The sequence below is a fragment of the Bos taurus genome, chromosome 6 (assembly GCF_002263795.3).
Source record: "Bos taurus isolate L1 Dominette 01449 registration number 42190680 breed Hereford chromosome 6, ARS-UCD2.0, whole genome shotgun sequence".
NCBI lineage: Eukaryota > Metazoa > Chordata > Mammalia > Artiodactyla > Bovidae > Bos > Bos taurus.
Genome location: NC_037333.1, coordinates 84,559,288 through 84,576,886, shown reverse-complemented (window position 1 = coordinate 84,576,886; position 17,599 = coordinate 84,559,288). Strand labels below are relative to the sequence as shown.

Sequence of the window (17,599 nt, the reverse complement as noted above, 5' to 3'; positions counted from 1 at the left end):
TGAGCCACCAGGGAAAACCCATCACCCTTATATTATCATACTTAGCCTTATAATCAGGAAAGCCTATATATCAGAAGTCCTGTCCTGAAAACTGCCAAGAAGAAAAGTAGATCAATTTAGTAACAAATACATTGGACAAAGATGACATACAAATTCATGAAGCTGAGCTACAGACTGTTTTTCATTTTATTTGAGGAATTCTGTTAGGAGTTCAGGTCCTTTTAAATGCCTATCTTTTGTCAACTTCTCCAAAACAAACCAAGAAAGAAAAAGGAAAAAAAAAATAATAACTTGATTTCGCTAGGATAGGATTGTTTAACTTATTATAGGAAACAAGACAGCACTTGGACGGAGTTTCATCAATTTTCAGTAAAAGGAAATCAGAGAAAGATAATTCTAAGGTGTTGAGTTCTGGTTGGTGATATTAAGGAGAACTTAGTAATGTAAGGGACAGTTTGAAATTTAGCAAAGTTGAAGTCATAACTTTGGATTTGTGGACATAGTAAGGTCCTGAATCTTGTCCTGGTGAGCAAGCCATATGTTTTAATAAGCATACTATTTTACTTGTGTGCTTGTATAATCCTGTCATCCTGGGACAAGTTACTAAGCCATTGTTTCAGGTCTTAGCAATATTTTACAGAGAATGAGAAAAAAAATTCCTGGTCCTGTTATTGTTTGAGACATGGAATAAAAATTACATTGTTTTCAAAACTCACTGAAGAAAATCAATGTGTTTTCACAATGTGAAATGTTTTTCCCTGGAGACTTTCATTTTAGTGACATCCTGTGTTAGTAAGTGATAAATAAATCACCATTCTTGTTAGTAGTCAATTGATAATACGTTGGTTAAAAGAAATAAATTGCATATCACATCTCTTTCTAAATGGTTTTAATAGTATAGCATATTAGAAGATGATGCTATTCTAACAATTCTCTCTCTTTAGAAATGTATGTATTCATGTTCTTCAAACAAACTAAAGAAAGAATGAATGAAACAAAAACCCTCTCTCTGCTGATTCCCCTTCAGAATACAACAAACTATTTTTCTTTTCAGGAAATCAAAGAGTTTGTCCAAAGCTCTGGAGAAGATGGCTTTGTATTACTGAGTTTGGGGTCAATGGTTGAAAACCTTCCAGAAGGAAGGGCTAACATGATTGCATCGACCCTTGCCCAGATTCCACAGAAGGTCTGTTAAATTGCCTTTGTACTGAACAACTACTTGAATGAATCTCTTTAAAGTCTGGAGTGGGTCCATTAGAATGTTTTTTTGCAAAGGGGACAGAAACAGAGAATATCATAACATGGTTAGACCAAAATGAATTGGTATATCTCATTTTTCTTTGGAAGTTGAATTTTAAAATGGAACAAGGGGGACATATGTGCTTAATGTTCCGATTCAAGTTTTACTTTGTTCTGAGAGACATTTCTATCTTAGAGATTATGTTTGGTATTCTAGTGCTATTAAGTTAATTAGTAAGAACACAAAAACATCCAAATCTTGCCCCACAAATCACAATGTTTCCCAGAGGACTTCCTGGGTGTACAGTGGGAGTTCTGAGTAGCTGAGAATTATCCTGTTGCAGTTCAATTCGTAGCTGCACTCGATATTCGATATTTAAAATAGAATTTTGAAAAAGACTGAGTTGAAGCACAAAAATTCAAACCCTTCCTCCTACTCCTGCTCCCTCTTTTCCCAAGATGAAAATAGCATGTGTCTTAAAACCAGTCGTTGAGGAAAAGATCAAGAGAGAAGCCTGGGATCCAGGGTTTTTTCTGTTAAAACAGAAAAAGATGACAGGAAGGAGCATGGGCTCCAGTTCAAAGTCTTTTAGCCCTGACCATTGGAGAAGGTGATGGCACCCCACTCCAGTACTCTTGCCTGGAAAATCTTATGGATGGAGGAGGCTGGTAGGCTGCAGTCCATGGGGTCGCGAAGAGTCGGATACGACTGAGAGACTTCACTTTCACTTATCACTTTCACGCATTGGAGAAGGAAATGGCAACCCACTCCAGTGTTCTTGCCTGGAGAATCCCAGGGACGGGGGAGCCTGGTGGGATGCCGTCTATGGGGTCGCAAAGAGTCGGACACAACTGAAGCAACTTAGCAGCAGTAGCAACAGCAGTACTGCCCATTAGCAGTTTGACCTAATCAACATACTGTTCTGACTGACTGGATTAACAACTACTTTCTCAGAGGTGGGGGGGAGGAGGAGAGTTTAAAAACTGGGAAGCATGGAAGAATCAGTGTTAGCAGAGAAAAAATTAGAAAGACGTTTCCTACTAAAGTCCTGTAGTTATTTATGGCAGTATAAATCCATCAGTACTACTTGCCCTAAACTACCCCAAATAACCCTTTCTATTTTCATCTGTGAGAAACTGGCATCAGGATGACAGCCTCAACAAGTAATTTAATACCTACCTTAAACAAACAAACAAAAAAGAGCCTTACCCCCACTAACTATACAAAAAAATCTTCATGACCCAGATAATCACAATGGTGTGATCACTCACCTAGAGCCAGACATCCTGGAATGGAAGTCAAGTGGATCTTAGGAAGCATCACTATGAACAAAGATAGTGGAGGTGATGAAATTCTAGTTGACCTATTTCAAATCCTAAAAGATGATGCTGTGAAAATGCTGCACTCAATATGCCAGCAAATTTGGAAAACTCAGCAGTGGCCACAGGACTGGAAAAAGTCAGTTTTTATTCCTATCCCAAAGAATGGCAATCCCCAAAAATGTTCAAATTACCAAATAATTGCACTCATCTCACATGCTAGAAAAGTAATGCTCAAGTTTCTCCAGCCAAGCTTCAATAGTATGTGAACTGTGAAGTTCCAGATGTTCAAGCTGGATTTAGAAAAGGCAGAGGAACCAGAGATCAAATGTCAACATCTTCTGGATCATCAAAAAAGCAAGAGAGTTCCAGAAAACATCTACTTTTGTTTTATTGACTATGTCACAGCCTTTGACTGTGGGGATCACAACAAACTGTGGAAAATTCTGTGGAAAATTCTTAAATAAATGGAAATACCAGACCACCTGACCTGCCTCCTGAGAAATCTGTATGCAGGTCAAGAAGAAACAGAACTTGACATGGAATGACAGAATGGTTCCAAATCAGGAAAGGAGTATGTCAAGGCTGTATATTGTTACCCAGCTTATTTAACTTATATGCAGAGTACATCATGAGAAACTCTGGGCTGGAAGAAGGACAAGCTGGAATCAAAATTGCCGGGAGAAATATCAATAACCTCAGATATGCAGATAACACCATCTTTATGGCAGAAAGTGAAGAGGAACTAAAAAGCCTCTTGATGAAAATGAAAGAGGAGAGTAAAACGTTGGCTTAAAGCTGAACATTCAGAAAACGAAGATCATGGCATCCAGTCCTATCACTTCATGGCAAATAGATGGGGAAACAACGGAAACAGTGAGAGACTTTATGTTTTGGGCTCCAAAATCACTGCAGATGGTGACTTCAGCCATGAAATTAAAAGTTGCCTGTTCCTTGGAAGAAAAGCTATGACCAACTTAGATGGTAGAATAAAAAGCAGAGACATTACTTTGCCAACAAAGTCTGTCTAGTCAAGGGTATGGTTTTTCCTGTGGTCATGTATGGATGTGAGACTTGGACTGTGAAGAAGGCTGAGTGCCGAAGAATTGATGCTTTTGAACTGTGGTGTTGGAGAACACTCTTGAGAATCCCTTGGACTGCAAGGAGATCCAACCAGTCCATTCTGAAGGAGATCAGCCCTGGGATTTCTTTGGAAAGAATGATGCTAAAGCTGAAACTCCAGTACTTTGGCCACCTCATGCGAAGAGTTGACTCATTGGAAAAGACTCTGATGCTGGGAGGGACTGGGGACAGGAGGAGAAGGGGACGACAGAGGATCAGATGTCTGGATGGCATCACTGACTCGATGGACGTGAGTCTGAGTGAACTCCGGGAGTTGGTGATGGACAGGGAGGCCTGGCGTGCTTGGATTCATGGGGTCGCAAAGAGTTGGACACGACTGAGCGACTGAACTGAACTGAACTGAACTAATTGTAAAAAAATACAATTAGTCTCTTGACGGCACAAACTGGTAATTTGCTTATTTCAGTTTATAATGATCAGTGAAAATTAATGTGGCACTCTTTTTTAAAAAGAATTATTTCTTTTATTATTCTGCAATCCCTAGCTTTGTACAAAATATGTTCATGGATAATTCCAATATTGATACCTTTGGAGGAAAAAAAATGAAATAACGTCTTAATAATTTTGCACTTCCAAGATTATAGGAAGTGATTTTCCAATATGCAGTGTAAAATAGTTTATATTCTCTCTACTAGTTGAAGAAATTTTATCTCATTATACTACATAGAAGAAAGTATAATATTGCTCTCAAAATAAAATAGAAGTCAACCATTTCTAAAAATGCTTCATGGAGAAAGTAACCATAAGAAAATCTTCACCGATTTCTCTCAGAAATTACTGAGCAAGCAAAGTATTTTCTAGATTCAAACCACAAGTTTGTTATATAAGATAGTCACATGAAATTAAGTTGCAGAAATTTCAGTCAGCTTTTTGTGTACACTATAGTTCTGATTGATTCTTGAATGCTTTTAACTATTAAATTACATTATTTACAAGCTAATTTCCCTCAAGTCTTTAGAACTGGTCATAGCATATTGTAGTAAACAAAATGATAGTTGATCAACAAGGTCCAAGGTTTTTGCTGCTTTGATTTTTTTTGAACTATTATTTAACATTATTCAACATTCCTGAGCAGAAATGTCCACATCTATTCATTGAAAGAAGTGGGGCAAGATGACTTCTTACTAGATTTTCGTTTCTAAAATGTTCTGAGCCTGTGATCTTATTAGTGGAGTTGAGCCTTTTATTGGTCATAGTAGGTTGTGTGGAGATTCAGTGGGAAGAAACCAGATATGTTAAGAAACAGTGCTCAACTTTTTAAGTGGACCCCATATTATGATCTTCTGGGTAAGAAGGTGGCAAAAAAAAAAAAAAAATACTAAGTTCTAATTAAGAGAAAATCTCAGGGACAGTAGTGGAACAGCAAGGTAAAACATCAACACCAGATAACAATTCTCTTTCGCCTATAAATTTTGAATAGCTTCTTGACTGGTCATCTTGTCTTTCCACTCTTTTATCTCAGCTCTACTACTATTGTAGTGCTTTTATCTAAAATGATATAGGAAACATTCATACTTTTCCTTGAACTTTCAGTAACTCACATTGCCTAAAAGTCAAAGTGTAGCAGATATAAGATGACTTTGTAAACAGCACATTCATCATTTTTCCTCCATTGCCAAATGCCCCCTGAGATTCTCCATACATTATCAGAATGAATCATTCCCTCTATTCCTACAAGGAAGAAACAATGTTTCTTCACTGCACATGATTTTGAACATGGTGTTCTTTGAATCAAGAATCAGTCCACACTTGTCCACTGGACAAAGCAACTCTGCACTAACATCCCCTCTAATGTATAGCTTTCTCTCATTTCCTCAGACAGACTTCCTTTGGAAATTCACAAATGTTTGCATGATCCCATGAGCATAGCAATCCTCAGCAGAAAGCATTGCCTTCTTTATTGACTTACACTGTCAATTTCTGTTTCTAACCATGGGACTCAGAATTTATTGTTCTCATTCATCTCTTTCTTAGGTCACCCGAAAACCAAAGCTTTTATCACTCATGGTGGTGGCAATGGCATCTCTGAGCCATTTACAATGTGATTTACCATGGTGGGACTCCCTGTTTTTTGACCAACCCGATAATATTGCTCACATGGAGGCCAAGGGAACATCTACTAGACTTGAACACAATGTGAAGTACAGATTTGCTCAATGCATTGAGGACTGTAATTTATGACCGTTCATGCGGATAACATTTCTTTAACTTGGTAGTATGTATAGATCGAGAAGTTCTCTTTTCAACAGTGAATATGAGTTCCTTTCCCTTATTAAGAGGCTAATTTTAAAATACTTAAAATTATATAACCAATCTGAATTTTACTTTTACATTCAACCAGTTGTTTCAAAGTTTATTTTAATCCTACCAATTTAACGAGCAACTGCTGCTGTTTAGACTCTAAGTGGTATCTGACTCTTTGCGACCCCATAGACTGTAGCCCACCAGGCTCCTCTGTCCATGGGATTCCCAGGCAAGAATACTGGAGTGGGGTATCATTTTCTTCTCCAAATGAGCAACTAATCAGGGTAATAATTTCCATGACAAAAAAAAAAAAAAAAAATCTGAAAGCTATATAGCATATTGTAACAAGTATGTATTTTTTACTGTATGACAGAATCCATACAAGGGTTCCCTGACGGCTCAGTGGTAAAGAATCTGCCTGCAATGCAGGAGATACGGAAGACATGTGTTTGATCTCTGGGTTGGGAAGATCCCCTGGAGGAGGAAATAGCAACCCACTCTAGTATTTTTGTCTGAAAAATCCCACAGGTGGAAGAGACTCGTAGGCTAAGGTCCAAAGGGTCACAAAGAGTTAAGACACAACTGAGCAACTGAGCATACACAGCACGTCCATAGAAGACTGAAAATTGAGAAAGGAATTATTTCAATTCAATGCTTAGAATTTCTGAAACTCTAAAAATACTAAGAATTTCTAATCTTCTTGTCTCTATAGTTTTGCTTATTCTGGACATTTTACTCCAATAGCATCACACAATATGTGTTTTTTTTTTTTTTTTATAACTGACTTCTTTAATTAGCAAAAAAAATTAGTTAGATCTATATTGCAGCATGTACCAGTATTTTTATTATTGAATAATATTCTATAATATATCCATACCATATCACAGTCTAATTAATACATTCATCAATTGATGGACATTTCTTTTTTTTTTTTTTTTTTCACTTTTGTCTATAATGAAAAGAAGCTACAAACACTGTTATACATGTTTGTGTGAACATAGCTTTTTATTGCTTTTTGGTAGCTATCTAGATATCATACACTGGGTCATAGGATAATTTTATATTTATAAGAAACTACCAAACTGTTTTCCAAAGTGGTCACATTCTACATTTTCACCAACAGTGTATGAGGGTTCTAATCCTCCATATCATTGTCAACACGTGCTATTATCTATTATAATTTTTATTTTAGGCATGATAATGAATATGGTCTCTCTGCAGTCTTGACTTACATTTTCCTTAGAACATATGGTCTGAGGTTCATGACATTGTACAGGAGACAGGGATCAAGACCATCCCCATGGAAAAGAAATGCAAAAAAGTAAAATGGCTGTCTGGGGAGACTTTACAAATAGCTGTGAGAAGAAGAGAAGCAAAAAGCAAAGGAGAAGAGGAAAGATATAAGCATCTGAATGCAGAGTTCCAAAGAATAGCAAGAAGAGATAAGAAATAAGATAAGAGATCTTATCTTATTGATAAGATTCCTCAGCGATCAATGCAAAGAAATAGAGGAAAACAACAGAATGGGAAAGACTAGAGAGCTCTTCAAGAAAATTAGAGATACCAAGGGAACATTTCATGCAAAGATGGGCTCGATAAAAGACAAAATGGTATGGACCTAACAGAAGCAGAAGATATTAAGAACAGGTGGAAAGAATACACAGAAGAACTGTACACATTAACAAGTGGGGGCTGGGCAGGGAGGCGCAGCGCGGGCTGCATCGCTTAGAGTAAGAATCTGGCCTGAATACCCTGAGCACTATCTGAGCGAAATAATTTGGGCTAGCAAACCAGACTGTGGGATATCTACCACGCGAAAAGCCAGCCCCAACCTAAGACACCGCCAGGCCCGCGCACGGAACAAAGAATTGAACAGAGATAGCCGGCTGCAGACCTTCCCCCTCCGGTGACAGGCAGACAGAGCCGGAAGGGGGCAATCGCAGCCCCAGAGAGACATTATCTATAAAACTGTAAGCAGGCTTCTTTGCTAACTAAAACTTCTTGGGGGTCTGGACGGTTAACATCTGCCTAAGAAGGTGCGCCAGTTTTACGCCCAGATAACCGAGTGGCGGGGAGGCGATAAGTCGCAGCATTGGCGCTCGCCAAACACCTCATCACTTGAGCTGCTCGGACCTGGGAAGAGCACAATACTCAGGCCCAACTGAGTCTGCGCCTCTGAGGACTACCCGAGTGCCTGAACCTGAGCGGCTTGGACCTGGGAGGTACATGCAACCCAGGGCCAGCCTCGGATTGTTCCCGGCGGAACAACCTAGAGCCCGAGCAGTGTGGGCAGGGAGGCTACACGCGCCGTGAGCTGGGGCAGACCCAGTGTGGCTGAGGCACTGCGAGCGCATGCCAGTGTTATTTGTTTGCAGCATCCCTCCCTCCCTCCCCACAGCGCGACTGAACAAAGAGAAGAAATACAGTTCCACCCATCAGAACACTGACACAAGCTTCACTAACCAGGAAACCTTGACAAGCCACCGGTACAAACCCACACACAGCGAGGAAAAGCCACAATAAAGAGAACTCCACAAACTGCCAGAATACAGAAAGGACACCCCAAACTCAGCAATTTAAACAAGATGAAGAGACAGAGGAATAGCCAGCAGATAAAGGAACAGGATAAATGCCCACCAAACCAAACAAAAGAGGAAGAGATAGGGAATCTACCTGATAAAGAATTCCGAATAATGATAGTGAAATTGATCCAAAATCTTGAAATTAAAATGGAATCACAGATAAATAGCTTGGAGACAAGGACTGAGAAGATGCAAGAAAGGTTTAACAAGGACCTAGAAGAAATAAAAAAGAAGAACTGTACAAAAAAGAGCTTCCCGACCAAGACAATCACGATGGTGTGATCACTCACCTAGAGCCAGATATCCTGGAATGTGAAGTCAAGTGGGCCTTAGGAAGCATCACTACGAACAAAGCTAGTAGTGGTGATGGAATTCCACTTGAGCTATTTCAAATCCTGAAAGATGATGCTGTGAAAGTGCTGCACTCAATATGCCAGCAAATTTGGAAAACTCAGCAGTGGCCACAGGACTGGTAAAGGTCAGTTTTCATTCTAATCCCAAAGAAAGGCAATGCCATAGAATGCTCAAAGTACTGCACAATTGCACTCATCTCACATGCTAGTAAAGTAATGCTCAAAATTCTCCAAGCCAGGCTTCAGTGATACGTGAACCGTGAACTTCCTGATGTTCAAGCTGGTTTTAGAAAAGGCAGAGGAACCAGAGATCAAATTGCCAACATCCGCTGGATCATGGAAAAAGCAAGAGAGTTCCAGAAAAACATCTATTTCTGCTTTATTGACTATGAGGATCACAATAAACTGTGGAAAATTCTTCAAGAGATGGGAATACCAGACCACCTATCTGCCTCTTGAGAAACATATGCAGGTCAGGAAGCAACAGTTAGAACTGGACATGGAACAACAGACTGGTTCCAAATAGGAAAAGGAGTACGTCAAGGCTGTATATTGTCACCCTGCTTATTTAACTTATATGCAGAGTACATCATGAGAAACGCTGGGCTGGAAGAAGCACAGCTGGAATCAAGATTGCTGGCAGAAATGTCAATAACCTCAGATATGCAGATGACACCACTAATATGGCAGAAAGTGAAGAGGAACTAAAAAGCCTCTTGATGAAAGTGAAAGAGGTGTGTGAAAAAGTTGTCTTAAAGCTCAACATTCAGCCAACAAAGATCATGGCATCTGGTCCCATCACTTCATGGGAAATAGATGGGAAAACAGTGGAAACAGTGTCAGACTTTATTTTTGGGGCTCCAAAATCACTGCAGATTGTGATTGCAGCCATGAAATTAAAAGATGATTACTCCTTGGAAGGAAAGTTATGACCAACCTCGATAGCATATTCAAAAGCAGAGACAATACTTTGCCAACAAAGGTCCATCTGGTCAAGGGTATGATTTTTCCGGTGGTCATGTACAGATGTGAGAGTTGGACTGTGAAGAAAGCTGAGCACCAAAGAATTGATGCTTTTGAACTGTGGTGTTGGAGAAGACTCTTGAGAGTCCCTTGGACTGCAAGGAGATCCAACCAGTCCATTCTGAAGGAGATCAGCCCTGGGCGTTCTTTGGAAGGACTGATGCTAAAGCTGAAACTCCAATACTTTGGCCACATCGTGTGAAGAGTTGACTCATTGGAAAAGGGTCTGATGCTGGGAGGGATTGGGGGCTGGAGGAGAAGGGGACGACAGAGGATGAGATGGCTGGATGGCATCATCGACTTGATGAACATGAATTTGAGTGAACTCTGGGAGTTTGTGATGGACAGGGAGGCCTGGCGTGCTGTGATTCATGGGGTGGCAAAGAGTCGGACATGCCTGAGGGACTGAACTGAAATGAACTACGGCTACTATGCGGCAAATATTTTCATGTTTTTATTGGCCATTTGTATCATTTTAGAGACGTGTCTCTTCCAGTCCTTTATCCACTTTTTAACTTGGTTGTCTTTTTTATTATTGAGCTATTAGAACTCTTATGTGTTGTATACACAAGTCTCTTTCAGATATATGTTTTACAAATATACTCTCCATCAGTAAGTTACTTTTCTCTTGCCAGTGTCCTCTGAAACACAATTTTTTATGAAAATTGGTAGAATATATATTTAATAATTAAATATTTCCATACTTTATTGAATCTGTTAAAACTGTTAAAATTTCCCACAAAGGAAATTTCCAGCTCAGATGCCTTCATCATCAAATATGTCCAAATACTTAAGAAAGAAATATATAGATCTTCTACAAACTTTTCTAGATAATGTCAAACATATTAGGTCTTTTCAGGTCATTTGATGAGGCCATAATGCTTACTATCAAAACAAGGCAATGACATTACAGGAAAAAATATTTTTTAACACAAATCCTTCCACAAATCAAATACAGAACTAGAATGCCAATTAAAAAGTACAGTACATCTTGATCAAAATGGGCTTATTCCAGGATTGAAAGTTTGTTTAAATATATGAAAATGAATATAATTCAATAAATTGTCAACATAAAAGAGAAAAATATTATGACCAGTCCAATGATTAAATAATTGATAAAAGTCAACATCCATACATGATATCAAAAGAAATATTTTACAAACTAAAAATAGAAATTACTTTAATCTTACAGTTGATATATTTTTAAAAAAGCAATACAAATGTTTACACTTCCTGGCAAAATATATACAGCTTTATCCCCTTCATTAGAAATCAAGAAAATATAAATTAAACCTCATTTTTCCTTCAAAATAAAAGCTAAAATTTGAGAATTATCACAACCAAGCATTGACAAGTATGTGGAGAAATAGGAAACTTTCCATACTGCTGATGAGAACACAAATTAATAAACCACTTCAGAAAACTGTTTGGTAATATTAAAGAGACCTAAATATGCATTCAGCCTTCTCTCAGCAATTCCACTCTTAGATATATAACTAATAAATGTTTATAAATATATAAACTAAAATACATATATCAGCATAATTACAACCACATAACTAGTAATGACCGAAAGCTGTTAGCAATCCAAATGCCCAATGATCAAAGAATGAATAAATAATTTATGGTACTGTCAAACAAGGGAATACTATAGAACAGTGGAATCAACCAACATCTACACGAGTCAGACACAAATAACTACATACCATATGATTCCAATATGTACACAAGTTAAATCATTGTACCGTGTTAGAGGTCAGGCTAGTACTTAATCTGGGGAAGAGAGAAGTGACTGGAAGCTTCCACCAGGAAGGAATGCCTATCAGGAGTTTATAATACTCTACAGCCTGATCTGGGTAGGAGTTATATTTGTGTTTCACTTGGTGATGATTTTCTAGCTTATTTGAGTTTTGAGCTGTTTAACTGAAATTGTGCAGCTTTCATGCCTGCTTCATACTTAAGGGTTTATTTTAGAAAATATAACAAATTTTAAAATGTCTACAGAGTAAATAGCAAAATAAACAAATGAAGAAACAAACAAAAACAATGGAAGAATTGCCATTGACTACTATCTTAATGTGATCAAGAAAAGATACTCTGCCACTCTGAACATAATACTGAGACAAAGTCTTCGATCAAAAACCTGAAACATGCTCCAGGGTATTGTGGAGAAGAATGTTCCAGAAGAACAAAAGGGACTGCAAGTTCAAAGGTGCTAAGGTAAGAAAACATTTGCAACATCAAGAAACAGCTAGAAGGCCAATGTGCCTACAACAGAGTGCCTGAAAAAAGTGATCAAGGAAGAGATTACCAGAGGTCTGGGCATGTAGGATACTATGGACCAGAGAACAGATTTGGGTTTTATTCTAAATGTGATAAGAAGATGGAAATTTTGAGTAGAGAGATGTAATAACTTAATAGGTATCTCCAAAAAATAATTTTGTCCACTGGTAGAAAATAGATGGTGGAATGGAGAAGAGTCAAAGCACCTGGACTGGTTAGGAGTCATTTCATTTTTTATTACACTATTACTCTGTTCTATTTTACTACCAGAAGAACATCATCCTGAACTCGCCTTTCCACTATCCAACGTACAGTGTTTAGAATGGCTCTTATCAATTCCTATGGTAGAAAAGATTGAAGTTTCCCACCTGACCTTCCATTTTCAATTTTTAAATAACTGTCAATTATAAAATTTCAACTTAAAAGGAAAACTTTCAATGAGGACCTAGCTAAAAATAGACTACTACTTCTGTAATTGTAGCTTCCCTTGTGGCTCAGCTGGTAAAGAATCTGCCTGCAATGCCAGAGTACCTGGATTTAATCCCTGGGTTGGGAAGATTCCCTGGAGAAGGGAAAGGCTACTCACTTCAGTTTTCTGGTCTGGAGAATTCCATAGACTGTACAGTCCATAGGTCACAAACAGTTGGACAGGACTGAACAACTTTCACTTTCACTTTTCTGTAACTGTATGACATTTACTTTGAATAATTTGTATGACTCTTTGAAAACCATCAATGCCATTGGTATACTTAAGCAAAGTAGCTTCCTTTCAAAGTTTGTATCTTTGTACTTCTTTAGATAGAAAGAAAATGCTATGAGGCTATCAAGAATTCACCATGATCAGCCTATAAGGCCCCTGAACTGAACAGTCTTCTGGATTGAGTTTGCCACATGCCACAAAGGAGCCAAGTACCTGAGGCCAGTTACCCACGACCTCACCTGGTACTATTCCCACTCTCTGGACATGATTGGGTTCCTGCTGGCCTGTGTGGCAACTGTTGTATTTGTCATCACAAAGTGTTGTCTGGTTTGTTTATGGAAGTTTGCTAAAACAGGAAAGAAGGAGAAAAGGGAGTATCTGTATCTGAGAACTGTAGCAAGTTTACTCCATGGATGGAACTCATCTAACAAGAAAGTTATGATAAGGATCCTCTCCTCCTGTGACAAAATGACTTTTCACAATTCAGCATCTCAGATTAAAGTTTGTTTTCAAGGGATTTTCTGTATAAGAGTTGAAATAAGTTATGCCAAGAGAAAAGTTGGTGAAAAATAAAATAAACATGAAACTATATGGGTATATATTGAAAATTATTATTTTAACTCAAAAGTTATACTGAAAAGAAATATCTTTGAATATGATAGTGTTTTACATGTTGTGAATAGACACAAGAACAATGAGAAGTCTATTTATAATATCCATATTACTTTGCAGATATTCAAAGTATTTTGTCTTTACTTTGGTGCAGAATAGTATAGATTTAACTTGCTACAGAAACTGTTCAATAATTGGAATTGTGTTTAAAAATTCACAATTTTGTTTCATTTTTAAGACCTCTAAAACTTCTTTGTTATTACTGTGCATCAGTGTGCCTCAGCATCACTTCTTATCTAAAACCGTTATAACTCATTTCCCAGTGGAATATTTGTGGAATTAGAAATATAATAGCTGATACCTGCCTCCTATTATGTTGTTCTTTAGTCGCTAAGTCTTGTCCAAATCTTTTGGGACCCCATGGACTATAACCTGTCAGATTCCTCTGTCAGTGGAATTATCCAGGCAAGAATACTGCAGTGGATTGCCATTTCTTACTCCAGCGGATCCTCCCAATCCAGGGATTGAACCAGTGTCTCCTACGTTGTGGATAGATTCTTTACCACTGTGTCACCTAGGAAGACCAGTAGGCTTAACTATTCTTCCTTAAATCTATCCTGCAACACAGGCAACCTAAAAAGGATCGGTAGTCATTGTACAGTGAGAACTACTACAAATCCCCAACAAAAAGTCAAACAGTCCAATACGGAAATAAATAAAGAATATGAACAAGAAATTGACAGGAGTGAAATGGCCAATGACCTGTAAAAACTAACAAAGGCCACTCATGTTTTCAGAAATGCAAATTAAGTCAATTAGTTATTTTCCTACAAGTGATTTGTGGAACAAATATTATGGTAGAACTATTTCTCTGGAAATGGATCCCTTTTTTCCTTTTTCTTTTTTGCTATTTTTTATTGGAATATATTTGCTTTTCAGTTTGTTAGTGTCTGCTCTATCATGTCATGAATCAACTATTGGTATACATATATCCCCTCCCTTGTGAGCCTTCATCCCATCCCCTGACTCCACCACTCTAGATCCCATCTCTCTAAGATTACCAAGTTTAGCTCCCTGTGTTTAGAGCAGTTTTCTGCCCCTATCTAGTTTACCCATGGTAGTATATACATGGGCTTCCCAGTTAACACAGTGGTAAAGAATCTGCCTGCCAATGCAGGAGATGCAGATTCGATCTCTAGGTTGGGAAGACCCCTGGAGTAGCAAATGAAAACCCATTCCAGTACTTCTGCCTGGAAAACCCCATGGACAGAGGAGCCTGGTGGGTTACGGTCCATGGAGTCACAAAGATGGGCATGTTGAGTGACTGAGCACACATGTGCAGTGTAAACATGTCAGTGCTACTCTCTGAACTTACTCCCTTTCTTCTTCCCTATTTGTATGTCTGTTCTCTATGTTTGCATGTCCATTCCTTCCCTGCAGGTAGGTTCATCAGGACCATTTTTCTAGACTCCATAAATAAGCATTAATATATGATATTTTTACAAGTCTATATCCAGTTATCTGTCAGGCAGAAAGACTTGCGTATGGTCATCATTATATTCTGAATACTTCCACTAGCACTTAAGTGGCTGTCAGTGTACAAACCTACAGCATAGGTATGTATGAGTGATATGGTCACTGGAGTAAACAGGTAGATTATAGGAAATACTGTTGAGTGCTCTCCATGTCACATTACTAGATAAAGAACAAGTTCTAGGAATTACATAGCCTAAGCATGACACTCTCCTTTGGAAATAAAATTAAATATATGTAAATTTATATAACCACAGAGGAAATGATCTTAAAGAATATACTGAATTTCCAATGATAGGAATTTAAATTTTTATTCTCTAAATTTCATTATTTGACAGTCACAATTAATTATGTGACTTTAAAAATAATTGGTGAAATCAACATATTAATTCATGATATTAACTCCTAAGATTCTAATATCATGTTATCAATGTATCAGTTTCATTCAAAAATTGAAATGACTGGAAATTTGGGATAATATCAATATCAAATTAGGGCCTTTTTTAGGACACCTATTTTATGTTTTAAGTATTATAAATAAATATATTACCACATTGTATTTACAATATCAATAGTTGTAAAATCTTAACTCACAAAAATGTCATTACTGTGATTTAAGTATCAATATTTAATGAATTTTTCAATAGCTTAAGTACTTCTGCTGGCATACATCTACACTTAGATTTGTAGTGCTTCTGAGACATAACTGCAAGTACTATGACAGCTCTCCCATTGAGTAATTTCCTCTCTTTTGAACTTTAGTTAAGTCTGGTTGCTCTCTCACAAATGTTTCAGCTTAACTTCCATGGCTCAGTTATGAAATACAACACATTCTGTCTCCATTTTTCTTTCTGTCTCTATCTTTATGTCTACGTCTGTTTATCTTTATCTCTTTCTTTCTCACTTCTCTATCTCCCTACTCCTCATACCCCAAGTTTCCATGATAAATGACCATCTTGTGAAGAGAGACATAGATATGCCTAAGAAGTCCCAGTGGTTCCAGGCTTCCACCAGTTTGACTTCCCAAATCAATCCCTGCTATGTCCTTCAGATGAATACAACCGATCACCACAAGACTCTAACCATCTGAGTCATGATGTAAAAGCATCACTTAGCCAAGCCCAGCCAACACCCACAACTAATTATGAGAGGTAAAATGATTATTGTTGTTCTAAACCAGTATGAAAAGGTATGACCAACCTAGATAGCATATTGAAAAGCAGAGACATTACTTTGCCAACAAAGGTCCATCTAGTCAAGGCTATGGTTTTTCCAGTGGTCATGTATGGATGTGAGAGTTGGACTGTGAAGAAGGCTGAGCGCCGAAGAATTGATGCTTTTGAACTGTGATGTTGGAGAAGACTCTTTAGAGTCCCTTGGACTGCAAGGAGATCCAACCAGTCCATTCTGAAGGAGATCAGCCCTGGGATTTCTTTGGAAGGAATGATGCTAAAGCTGAAACTCCAGTACTTTGGCCACCTCATGCGAAGAGTTGACTCATTGGAAAAGACTCTGATGCTGGGAGGGATTGGGGACAGGAGGAGAAGGGGACGACAGAGGATGAGATGGCTGGATGGCATCACTGACTCGATGGACGTGAGTCTGAGTGAACTCTGGGAGTTGGTGATGGACAGGGAGGCCTGGTGTGCTGCGATTAAGGGGTCTCCAAGAGTCAGACACGACTGAGCGACTGAACCAAACTGAACTGACTGAAGCCAGTATATGTAAGGGCAAATTATACATACTAACAGATCACAGGGACAATAATTATACTTTTGTCATAATATTACAATTAAAATATAACAGTCAATGTTACATTTTGAAAATAACTGTAACCCAGAATTGGGAGCCACCACCATACCATAATGATTTGGAGGTTGCACTTGGAACACAGATAGCCAAAATTTAAGTCCCTGCAAAACTATTACAGAGTTATGTGGGGTGGGCAAGTTAATCACTGACATTATTTCAGCTGTTCAGTGAAATACAGATTAGGTAGTTGCATTAACTGAGCCTCCCATTTGGTGCAGTGGTAAAGAATTCACCTGCCCGTGCAGGAGACACGGGTTCTATCCCTGAGTCAGGAAGATCCCCTGGAGGAGGAAATAGCAACCCACTCTGTTTCCTTGCCTGGAAAATTCCATGGACAGAGGAGCCTGGTGGGCTACAGTCCATGAGGTCCCAGAGAGTTGGACACAACAGTGCTATGCACACAATTGGTATTAACTAACTCGTGAGGTTGATGAAAGGCTGAATGTGCTAACATTGTTAAGCAGTAAAAATAATTGCTGTATAAAGTGAAATGCAATTTGCATTAACTATTATCATTTAAATGCATAGGAAAATTTCCATTTTTTAGTCTTCCCATATACATGATGTATTTTTAAATATAACATGTTTCAAATGTAAATGAAAATAACAACATTTCCTATTAAAGATGTAGGAATTAAATTTATGGTACAGGATTGGATTAAGATGGTGGAATAAGAAGACAGTGAATCACCTCGCCCCATAAACATATCAACAATTCACCTTTATGTGGAACAATTCACACAGGAAACTAATTG

The 17,599-nt window shown here is 38.1% G+C and overlaps 1 pseudogene; it reads left to right on the top strand.

Annotated features, from left to right (window-relative positions):
* The window catches only part of LOC781441 (UDP-glucuronosyltransferase 2B17-like), a 28,934-nt pseudogene extending 15,474 nt beyond the window's left edge, over positions 1–13,460 (top strand).
* The last annotated feature ends 4,139 nt before the right edge of the window (positions 13,461–17,599 follow it).